This window comes from Scyliorhinus torazame, chromosome 13, assembly GCF_047496885.1.
Source record: "Scyliorhinus torazame isolate Kashiwa2021f chromosome 13, sScyTor2.1, whole genome shotgun sequence".
Taxonomy (NCBI): Eukaryota; Metazoa; Chordata; class Chondrichthyes; order Carcharhiniformes; family Scyliorhinidae; genus Scyliorhinus; species Scyliorhinus torazame.
Window position 1 is genome coordinate 201,747,965 of NC_092719.1, and position 12,326 is coordinate 201,760,290.

Genomic DNA, 12,326 nt, shown 5'->3' on the forward strand with positions numbered 1-12,326 from the left:
TGTTCTCGGGGCACAATTAAAAATCTAGTGATCGTAAGAACGTGGGCAAAAAGGGGCAAAAAGGACAAAATTACATTTATTTCCTTTACTAAAAATGTTGACTCAACATTGTTTCTCATGTTCTATGTTTTGGGGAGATATAGGCTGAATGCATTGATCTTCATTTGCAAAGTAACAGTGTGGGCATATCCAGTCTCATCTGCATTGATTAAAATTGCTCACTGTTTTCAAAAAAAATCCATCAAAGAAAACTGAAGAACAAGATTATTTTTAAAATCCGAACTAAAATAATTTGTATTACCGACAAGATAGTTCACATGGAAGTGTCTGATAAGATTACATTGTGAAACCATTCCTGCCTTGCTTATCTCTTACTGTGACAGTCTCATTCATAAAATGTGAGTTGAACAGTTGCACCCATAAAATATCCTTATGGCTCCTCAACAGAGTCCATCATACATTTCAAATGTCAGATTATATTTAAACAAACTTGAAGGATGTTGTCACAACATGGAAGAATTTTTCACAGTTTCAGTTCCAGAAACAGACTGGATTATTCCAGTCTGAGAACTTGGCTCAAAACTCAACATGTTGGCCTTCATGGTATATCTTTGCTGCAACAGAAGTTACATTTCCAGTGACCTTTTTCCTGGAGTTCTACATTCAACTATTAAAACTTACCAGGGACATATAATTGTTGCATACTTTTAGGGTATTTGATTTGATTTGATTGATTGTCACATGTACCGAAGTACAGTGAAAAGTATTTTTCTGCGGCCGAGGGAACGTACACAGTACGTACACAGTAGACGAAAGAATAATCAACAGAGAACATTGGCAAATGGTAAAATAGTTTTAGTAGGTCAGAACACTGATAGGAGATAAAAGAAAAGGGAGGGCGGGAGAGAGCTCACAGAGAGTCGCCATGCTCCAGCGCCATCTTGGATTCAATTTTTTGCTAGATATTCTTTCTAGCTCAATATTATCAATTTCCCCTGTATATGGGAGGAAGTGGCAAAGTGGTATTGTCACTTGACGCATAGGGCTCGAATCGCGGGAACAATTTCCCAGTGCTATGGCGAACGGGATTGCCGCAAGTTTCCCGGCGCTTGGCCCGGCGAGGTCGGCAACAATATTCAACGTTAATTGGTCCACTTAACGAATCCTCATGGGCTTCTCGCCCAGAATGCCGGCTCGTCAGCTGATTCGCCAGGACCGCGCTCGCCAGTCCCCCGCTAACAGGGTCGAGCAGCACATATTCAATCAACCCCAGCGAGCTCGGAACAATGGCGCCGAGGAGACCGGCCCCAAGATTCGGGGATGTTGACCTGGGGAGGCTCCTGGACACAGTGGAAGCCAGAAGGGATGTCCTGTTCCCACGAGGGTCCCGGAGAGTGAGCCACAAGACAGCCAGTGCTGCCTGGGACAAGGTGGCGGCAGCAGTCAGCTCGGTCAGTGTGATCAGGCAGACTGGCCTCCAGTGTTGGAAGAAGGTCAACGATCTACACCGGGCAGCCGGAGTGAGTAGATACCAATGCCCCATCCCCCCAACCCCCCCAAGGGAGCATCCTGCTCGGCGACCCCCAACCCTCCCTCCATCCTCCTACCCCTTCAGCACTCTCTGCACCCACCTCTTCAACTCTCCCTCCACCCGAACCCTCCCTTCACAACCCCCCCACAACTAGGAACCACTTGTGTGGCTAACAATGCCCTCCCTGTGTCCCCTCAGGAAAAGCTTTCCCATAATTGATGGGAGAGGGCCCAGACTGGCGGTGGGTTGCCGGACTAGAGAATACTCACCTCCTTCGACACCATCCAGGACAAAGCAGTCTGCTTGATTGCTCCTCCTTCCACAAACATTCAAACCCTCCACCACCGCCGAACACTGGCAGCCTTGTGTACCATCTACAAGATGCACTGCAGTAACTCACCCAGGTACCTTAGATAGCACCTTTCAAACCCACGACCACTACCATCTAGAAGGACAAGAGCAGCAGATACTTGGGAACCCCGCCACCTGGCGGTTCCCCTCCAAGTCACTCACTACCCTAACTTGGAAATACATCGCTGTTCCTTCACTATCGCTGGGGCAAGATCCTGAAACTGCCTCCCTAACAGCACAGTGGGTGCACCTACACCTCAAGGACTGTAGCGGTTCAAGAAGGCAACTCACCACCACCTTCTGAAAGGCTACTAGGGACGGGCAATAAATGCTGGCCCAACCAGCGACCCCCACATCCCATTATGAAGTTTTTAAAAAGTTCTGGGTTCCTGGATTCAACTTTCACCACAGCAGATGGTGAAATTTGAATCCAATAAAAATCAGGAATTAAATGTCTAATGATGACCACAAAACCATTGCCGATCGTCATTTAAAAAACATCTGGTTACTAATGTCCTTTCGAGAAGGAAATGCGCCATCCTCATCTGGTCTACATATGACTCCAACAATGTTGCTGACTCTTAACTGTCCTCTGGAATGGCTTCGCAAACCATTCAGATCAAGGACAATTGGGTATGGGCAACAAATGCTGACCTTGCCAGTGATGCCAACATCACCTGAAAGAATAATGAAAAAGTGATCTTGAGTACAGCTTTACTGCCTGATAACTTGGAACATCTGTTATGTGTATTTCCTGCTGGAATATCAGTCATTTCGCCACATATGTTCCTGTCTTTATAGAAATTTTCTACAAACATAAGGTATGATTGTATACTTACAAAATGGGTTTACTCTATATGCAATACATGAATTAACATTCTCAAAGCTAGATCTGTCAATTTCCAACGCCTTTGTTCCATGTGCGATAAGAATGCAAACTCTACTTACACTTCTGGGCAACAGTTCGCTTTCCGCCTTGCTAATCTTAGGCAAACTGTGTTTAGGTTATAAACAGTACAGATTCTCTTCAGCAATCTGTTGCCTCTGAGAGAGAAAAAATGCCATTTACCATCCTTGTTACTCTTTGACGTAGAAACCAAATGTCTCTTTAGCTAAACTCCCTGAAGGGTGAATTTAACCTAATGCACGGCGGCACAGTGGTTAGCACTGCTGCCTCACAGTGCTTAGGGATCCAGGTTCAATTCTGGCCTTGGGTGACCGTCTGGGCGCGATCTTCCGGCCACGTTGCGCTAGAAAAGCATCTCGCCGCATCACAGTGTGGCTGGTGAAAGATGGGAGACCCCACTCATGGGATCCACATAGCTCGCAATGCCTCGTGAGGTTCAATGCTATCTCGCGAGAAGTTGCAAGGAGAATCCCGCCCACAATGGGCGGGATCAGCTTTTGGAAAATCTGCATATTGTTGCGAGGCACTAAGCCTTACTCTAATGTGCAGCTTCCCGAGGTACCTGAGGCTTTGGGATTCAATCCCTTCAGCTTGGGGACCTCGGGCGGGCGCTGTTTGGTGCTGGTCCCCACAAACAGGACAGGAGGGTGGACACCTGCCTCATCAGCCTTGACCAGGAGAAGGCTTTTGACAGAATATCGCACACCTACATGATGGATGTGCTCTCAAAAATGGGGTTTGGGGTGGGAATTCGCAAATGGATCAAACTGCTCTACACAAACATCTATAGCGCAGTCTCAATCAATGGGTGGGAATCAGAAAAGTTCCAGATCAAATCTGGAGTCAGGCAGGGCTGTCCCCTCTCCTCGGCCCTGTTTGTGTTCTGCATAGAACCTTTTGCCGAGTCCAACAGGAAGGATCCGGGTATAAGAGGAGTGACGGTCCCAGGCAGCGGAGGCGCGCAAGTCAAGGCCTCCCTGTACATGGACGCCGACGCCGTCTTCTGCTCAGATCCCGTGTCGGTACGCAGGCTCTTGAACGCCTGCGACCAGTTTGCCAAGGTAAACCGTGGCAAGAGCGAGGCCATGTTCTTTGGTAACTGGGCCGACCGGTCCTTTGTCCCCTTCACCGTCAGGTCAGATTTCCTGAAGGTGCTGGAGATATGGTTCGGAGCAGCTGGGGCGTGCAACCAAAACTGGGAGGAGCGCATCGCCAAGGTAAGACAGAAACTGGGCATGTGGGAGCAACGCTCCCTCTCCATTGCGGGCAAAACCCTGGTCATCAGATGTGAGGTACTCTCAGTGCTACTGTACGTGGCGCAGGTCTGGCCCATTACCCGACCCTACGCCGCAGCAGTCACCCGGGCCATCTTCAAATTCATCTAGAGATCCAAGATGGACAGTGTCCGAAGGGACACCATGTACAAACCTCTGGATAAGGGAGGGGAAACGTACCCAACGTCTCCCTCATCCTGATGGCCACCTCAGTGTGCAGCTGCATCAAGCTGTGCGTGGACCCCCGGTATGCAAACACCAAGTGTCACTACATACTGAGGTTCTACCTGTCCCCGGTGTTACGAAGGATGGGCCTGGCCTCATTGCTGCGGAACGCTCCAAGTAGTTGGACCGTGCCGTATCACCTGTCCCTCATGGAAATTTTTTTCAGAAAAACATCTTTGACCACAAGGCAATGAAGCAGTGGTCAGCATGTAATGTCCTCGAGGCTCTCAGGGAAAAGGAGACTGTGGAGGACGTTGGATGGTTCCCTGAGCAGACTGTCAGAGTCATCTGGCAGAACGCCTCATCACCAGAACTGTCAAACAAGCACCAAGATCTAGCTTGGCTGCTGGTGAGAACGACCTCCCCGTCAGATTCTTAATGTACAGCCGAAGGCTCAGCGCCGTCGCACGCTGCCCTCGGAGGGGCTGAGGGGGAGATGAGACGGTCGCCCACCTCCTTGTGGAATGTGCCTTTGCAAAGAAGGTCTGGAGAGAGATGCAGTGGTATTTGTCAAAGTTTATCCCGAGCAGCTCTGTGATACAGGACTCTGTGCTCTACGGACTGTTTCCAGGGACACACACCGAGACAAATATCAACTGGAGGGTCATCAACTCGGTGAAAGACGCTCTTTGGTCTGCCCGAAACTTGCTGATCTTCCAGTGCAAAGAACTGTTCTCAACCGAGTGTTGTAGACTGGCACATTCCAAGGTCCAGGACTACGTGCTGAGGGACGCACTCAAGCTTGGGGCAGCTGCTGCCAAGGCGCAATGGGGAAAGGCCACTGTGTAAGGTCTTTCTAGCAAATGTACACCGAGGGCCGGGTAACAGTGTAAACCCCCCTCGTCTGGGTCATTAACACTCCAATGTACAAAAGTATTGAAAGAAACATGACGATGTAAATACTTATGAAAGAATTGTAAAGTAAACAAGGAAACATGTGGAATGTCATCCCAATTGAATGTAAGAAAGTCAAGTGAATATGTAACTTTGATGGAAATGTACAGTCACAACAATTCAAAATGTTCTGTAATGTTTATTAGAGATTTAATGAATAAAGTATATTTTTTGGAAAAAAAACTGGTCCCCACAAACAGTGCCACCTGGGTGCCAGCCTGACACTGCTAAGGTGCCCAGGTGGCACTGCCAGCTGGCAAAGGCACTGCCAAGGTGCCAGGCTGGCATTTTTTGCGCATGTGCGATCAGGCTGGGGTTGCCTGCTGATGGTGTTGGGGAGAGCCGGGGGTCCCTCCCATGTTGCGTTCGGGCTGGTGGGAGGTCAGGGATTTTTTTGTGGGCCACGGATATTGGGGATGGCATCCCGATCTCTCGCTACAACGGGGAGTTCCGGCGAGCAGAGCTCCCCATTGTAAAAAATGGAGCTATGTGTGGCTTTGGCCACGCAGTCCCCATTTAGGCCCCTTATTCAACACGAGTAGCATTGAAAAGCCGTGTGTTTCATGGCACTGCAAGTTCCGGGAAACACGCGGCGAAATGCATTCGCTCGGCGACATTTTCCCTTTTGTGCGGAGTTTGCTCTTTCTCCTCCTGTCTGTGTGGGTTTCCTCTGGGTGCTCGTTTCCTCCCACTGTCCAAAGGTGCTGTTTAGGTGCATTGCCCTTGCTAAATTGCCCCTTAGTGTCCAAAGATCTGTAGGTTTGGTGGATTTTTGGAGATAGAGGCTGGGATTCTCCGAAATCCTGGCCAGGTGTTGACGCTGGAGTAAACACCGGAGTGGTGTACGCTGGCGTCAATGGGCCTCCTGGCCCAGCAATTCACCGCTGTTCAGGGAGCTAGCACGGCGCTGGAGAGCTGCGTGCTGCTCTGGTGCCGAAAGGCGGCCTTGCACGTCGCATGTTTGTGGTTGCTGTCTCCGCGCCGGCGCGGAGCAACATGTCGGGGACTTTACAGCGGGCCACGTGGAAGGCGGTTGGCCCGCTCCAGATCGTGGCCGCCTGCCGATCGGATGCCCCTGATCATGGACCTGGACCCCATAGAGGCGTCCCCCCCAGAGTCAGATCCCCTCCCCCCCCACCGGGACGTCCACAGCGGCCGCGGGTCCGAGCTCCCGCCGGGTGGTACCAGGTTAGACCATGCCAGCGTGACTTGGCGGGAGTTCGGCCCGTCGCCCACAGAGAATTGCCCTGGGGGCCTATTTCAGCGGCCCCCGACCGGCGACCGGAGAATCGGCTGCCTGGCGTCGGAGCGGCGTGGCGGGAATTTCCCGCGCCCCCGCCGATTCTCCAACCCGGCAGGGGCTCGGCGAATCCCGCCCAGGACAGGGGAGAGGGCCTAGGTGGGGTGGCTTTTCAGAGGGTCGGTGCAGACTCGATGGGCTGAATGGCCACCTTTTACACTGTAGGAATTCTATCATTCTATGACACTGGGGCTAGATACGTTTCTATCATAATGGCAAGAAATGATTAGATTTGAACCCAAGAGTTGCAATAGTTTACTAATTAACACTTTAAACTAGTATGGTAACAATCTGGATTTTAAGTATGCTGACTTTGTAAGTTAAATAAATGCAGCTCTTAATATTATCACAAACATAATAAATAAACTAAAGTCAACTCAGTCACGACCCAAAATATTACAATAATTAAAAATATTGGGGCAGCATGGTGGCGCAGTGGTTTGCACTGGGACTGCGGCACTGAGGACCCTGGCCTTGGGTCACTGTCCATGTGGAACAAAGAACAAAGAAAAGTACAGCACAGGAACAGGCCCTTCGGCCCTTCAAGCCTGTCTTCTCTGTCTCTGTTTTCTCTGTCTCTCAAGTGTTTTCTGTCCTTACTCCAACCGGTTTGAGGCCTCGGGTATTGGGTTCATATGTTGCCTTGGATGATCTGAAGAAGCCGCAGGTGTCATGCTTGTCAGCGAGGTGTTGCGGCTTCTTGGCTTTCTCAGTCCTCCATTGGTTCTTGATTTCCCTAATTCCTCTTTGCGTCACTGTTGAGATTTCCTCTTTGCCTTGCTGGTTATGCCATTTTGCCAGGTGTGAAGAGCTTTCCTCTTCTTGTCGGTGAGGTCTTGGATGGTGTGGTCATCCTTGTTGAACCAGTTATGGTGTTTCCTGGTCTTGTAGCCGATGGTTTCTTCTGAGCTTGAGATGATGGAAGTTCTCAGCTCTTTCCAGTTTTCCTCCTCTCCATTAGAACAGACACTTTGGAGATTTCTGAGAAGACATTGTTGGACGTTCACCAGCATGCTTGGCTCTTGAAGCTGCTCAACATTGATCTTTTTTCTGATCGCTCTCTTCATCTTCCGCTGTTTCGCTGTTTCTAGTGGAATTTGATGGGCATAGAGGAGCGGGTGATTCAGTAGTCTGTCCCGCAGTCATCAGCACTAGTCATCGCTTTAGATCTTGATGAGGACATCCTCTTGGTCTCGGGTTCAGACGATGACAAAGTCAATCATATGCCAGTGCATTGATGGTGAGTGTCTTTTTGGCAGAACAGTGTGCCCGTGATGACATGTTGGTGTTCCTCGCATTTTGTGAGCAGGAGAACCCCATTGGAGTTGCAATTCTCAACTCTTTCCTTTACGATGGTTCCTTTCCAGATTTGGCAGTGCTTTCCAACTCTGGCGTTGAAGTCTTCAAGGAGGATGATCTTATCTTCCTTAGGAATATTGGAGAGTATGGTGTCCAGCGTGGAGTAGAAGTCTTCTTTGGACTCATTATTGGCATCAAGGGTAGGGGTGTAGGCACTCAAGACCATTGCCTGCTGGTTCTTGGCAATTTCTAGGATGTGTGGAATTGTTTTCGCCATCAAGAACAAATTCATCAACCGACACTCCGAGCTCTGTGTCGGTATCAACGAACGCCTCATGACTATGTACATCAGACACCTCAAAACACTGGGGAGGATCCACCGGTGTTTCTTCTGCAAGATCCTGCAAATCTATTGGTAGGATAGGTGCACCAACAGCTTTGTTCTCGTGCAGGCCAACATCACCAGCATCGAAGCATGAGCCATCCTCAATCAGCTCCACTGGACGGATCACATCACGAGACTTCCAACGCAAGCGCTCTACTCAGGGATTTGACATGATAAGCAAGCCCCAGAGGGGCAGTGGAAATGCTTAAACAACACCCTCAAAGACTCCTTGCAAAAGTGCAATCTCCACCAACACCTGGGAATACCTGGCCCAATGCTGCCTACATTGGAGAAACATTATCCAAGAAGGAGCTGACAACCTTGGGTTTCATCACCAAGAGCATGTTGAAGCCAAGCGCGACAGTGAAAGGAACATGTGGCAACCTGGGCACCCTAACCACCCGCTCCTCCAACCACCACCTGCCCCACCTGCGACAGAGACCGTAGGTCACGCATTGGACGTCTCTGTCACTTGAGAACTCATTTTTAGTGTGGTGATAAACTTTTGGGGACAGACATTGCAGCTGGTGGCATTTAAATTCAATTAATAAAAATAAAAATCATTAACAAAGTCCTGATCATTGATTAATGTAATAAACACATCTGGTTTATTAATACCCTTTAGCGAAGGAAATCCTTATCATGTGACTCAGATCCACAACAATGTGGTTGACTCTCAATGCCCTCTGAAATTGCCCAGCAAAACGCTCAGTTCAAGGAAAATTAGGGATGGGCAATAATGTTGACCTTGACAGTGATCCCCACATCCCATGAAAGAATAAAGGGGAAAAAAAGTTGAAAGTTCATCTTGGGCTCAAATATGACACCTGTGTTGCGAACAGTCTGGTTCAATTTCAGTCAGTTGCCATGGAGATGGATGGAGTTGTGGCAGGGTCTAAAGATGTTTGGCTTCAGTCAACACTGGCACTTGTGTGGCACAACTGTTAATTGCCATTTGTCAGCCCAAGCCTGGATATTGTCCAGGTCTTGCTGCATTTGGACATGAACTGCTTCAGTATCTGAGGAGTTGTGAATGGTGCTGAACATTGTGTACAGTCATCTGCAAACATCCTCACTTCTGACGCTATGATGGAAGGGAGATCATTGATGTAGCAACTAAAGTCAATGTGGAAAATTGCCCGGGTGTGTCCTGCACATAAGAAACAGGACAAATCCATCCCAGCCAATTATTCCTCTTCTGTCCTCGCGATCATTAGTAAAATGATGGAAGGGGTCATCAACAGTGCTATAAAGCAGCACTTACTCAGCAATAACCTATTCATAGACACTCAGTTTCCGTTCCGTCAGGGTCACTCAGCTCCTGACCTCATTACAAGAGTATTTCAAACATGGACAAAAGAGCTGAACTCCAGAGGTGAGGCGAGAGTGTCTACCTTGGACATCAAGGCAGCATTTGACTGAGTACGGCATCACGTAACCCTAGCAAAACTGAAGTCAACAGGAATAAGGGGGAAATCCTCCATTGGTTGGAATCATTCCCTGCACGGTAGCACAGTGGTTAGCACTGTTGCTTCACAGCTCCAGGGTCCCAGGTTTAATTCTGGTTTGGGTCACTGTCTGTGCGGAGTCTGCATGTTCTCCCTGTATCTGCATGGGTTTCCTCCGGGTGCTCCAGGTTCCTCCCACAAGTCCCGAAAGACGTGCTGTTAGGTAATTTGGACATTCTGAATTGTGCCTCTGTACCCGAACAGGCGCTGGAATGTGGTGACTAGGGAATTTCCACAGTAACTTCATTGCAGTGTTAATGTAAGCCTGCTTGTGACAATTTTTATTATTATAAGGAAGATGGTTGTGGTGGTTGGAGGTCAATCATTACAGCTCCACGAGATCATTGCAGGAGTTCCTCATGATAGTGTCCTACGCCCAACCCCCTTCAGTTGCAACACTAATGATCTTCCTTCCATCATAAGGTCAGAAATGGGGATGTTTGCGGATGACTGTACAATGTTCAACACCATTCGCGACTTCTCAGATACTGAAGCAGTTGATGTCCAAATGCAGCAAGACCTGGATACATTTACATAGAGATTACATAGAACATACAGTGCAGAAGGAGGCCATTCGGCCCATCGAGTCTGCACCGACCCACATTAATCCCTCACTTCCACCTTATCCCCGCAACCCAATAACCCCTCCCAACCCTTATGGACACTACGGGTAATTTACCATGGCCAATCCACCTAACCTGCACGTCTTTGGACTGTGGGAGGAAACCGGAGCACCCGGAGGAAACCCACGCGGACACGGGGAGAACGTGCAAACTCCGCACAGACAGTGACCCAGCGGGGAATCGAACCTGGGACCCTGGCGCTGTGAAGCCACAGTGCTAATCACTTGTGCTACCGTGCTGCCCCTGGTACTTTGTGCCACACAAGTACCAGGCAATGGCCACCTCCAACAAGAGAGGATCTAACCATAGCCCATGACATTCAATGGCATTACCATCGCTGAATCCCCCACTATCGACATCCTGGGAGTTACCATTGACCAGAAACTGAACTGGACTAGCCATGTGAAGACTGTGGCTACCAGAGCAGGTCAAAGGCTAGGAATCCTGTGGTGAGTAACTCACCTCCTACTCCCCAAAGCCTGTCCACCATCTACAAGGCACAAGTCAGGAGTGCAGTGGAATAGTCTCCACTTGCCCATCCAGTGCAGCTCCAACAACACTCAAGAAGTTTGACACCACACAGGACAAAGCAGCCCACTTGGTTGCTACCTCTTCCATGAAAAACATTCATTCCCTCCACCACTGAGGCACAGTAGCAGCAGTGTAAGATGCAACACTGCAGGAATTCATGAAGGTTTCTTAGGCAGCACCTTCCAAAACCACGAACACTACAATTTAAAAGGACAAGAGTAGCAGATACCTGGGAACACCACACCTGGAGGTTCCCCTCCAAGTCACTCACCACTCTGACTTGGAAATGTATCGCTGTTCCTTCACTGTCACTGAGTTAAAATTCTGGAATTACCTCCCAACAGCACTGTGGGTGTACCTATTCACAAGTACTGCAAAGTTCAAGAAGGCATCTCATCACCACCTTCTGAAGAGCAACTAGGGAAGGCAATAAAAGCTGGTCTAGCCAATGATGCCCACATCCCGTCAATGAAAAAAAGTCTTCCCTGTATTTAATTGGAAATTGTCATGTGAGAGTACCTTTAAGAAATGGATGTGTAAGCAATGTACCTTTAAGAAATGGAGCTAATCATATTACTGAAGTGATGTCAGAGGGTGGGGGGAGCAGAGCTCACTTCTGCTTTTGGTTTCAGTTTGAGGAGGCAGCTGGGAATGTCTGTGTGTTTTGCTGAGAGCTGCAGGAAGAAAACACAGAGCTGGTCTGTTGATGTCTGCAAATCCAAAGACTATAAATATATTGAATGTAACCTCATGTCTGTTGTTGAAGGTTTGAAGTCTTTTGGATGTTTAAATGAACAGTTTGAAGGATTATTTAGTGTTGTAGTCTTTTGGGGTTATCTTTGAAGTAATGGGTGTTAAGATATTCAATGTTTGTTTTTAAAAGGTTAAATTGAGTTCATAGAATAAACATTGTTTTGTTTTAAAAACCATTTGTCCATAATTGCTGTATCACACCTGGTGAGTACGCCGTGTGCTTCCCACACAACAATCTATTAAAAGTTGTGGGTCAGTTGAACTCCATGAAACACTTTGGGGTTCTATAAACCTGGACCCAGAACAATTGGGGGCTCGAGGGGGATAAAAATCTATCTATTGGATTGGCTTAGTGAACTTAAAGACAGTGAGGGGTGAGCATATTGTGGTTGCTTTTCAGGTGTGGTATTTTAGTTTAAGTGGGGAGTGTGTTGTGGACAATAGCTTTTTCAGAGGCTCAGAAGATTTTGGGGGTGGAGACGGTCACACGCAGTACCTTCCGGACAGAGACTAAAAGCAGACTGTTAGATTTGGCAAAATATTGCAGTTAACATTACCTGACAAATTGCGAAAAGATGAGGTAATTATGGCGGTGGTTAAGCATTTAGAGTTGCCTGAGATACCGTTTGATTCATTGGAAATGGCAAAAATTCAGTTGCAAATTAAACAAATGGAACATGAGAAAGAATTAAAGCAGCTTGAATACAAAAGAGAGAGAGTGGAAAAAGAAAAAGAGAGAGAGAAG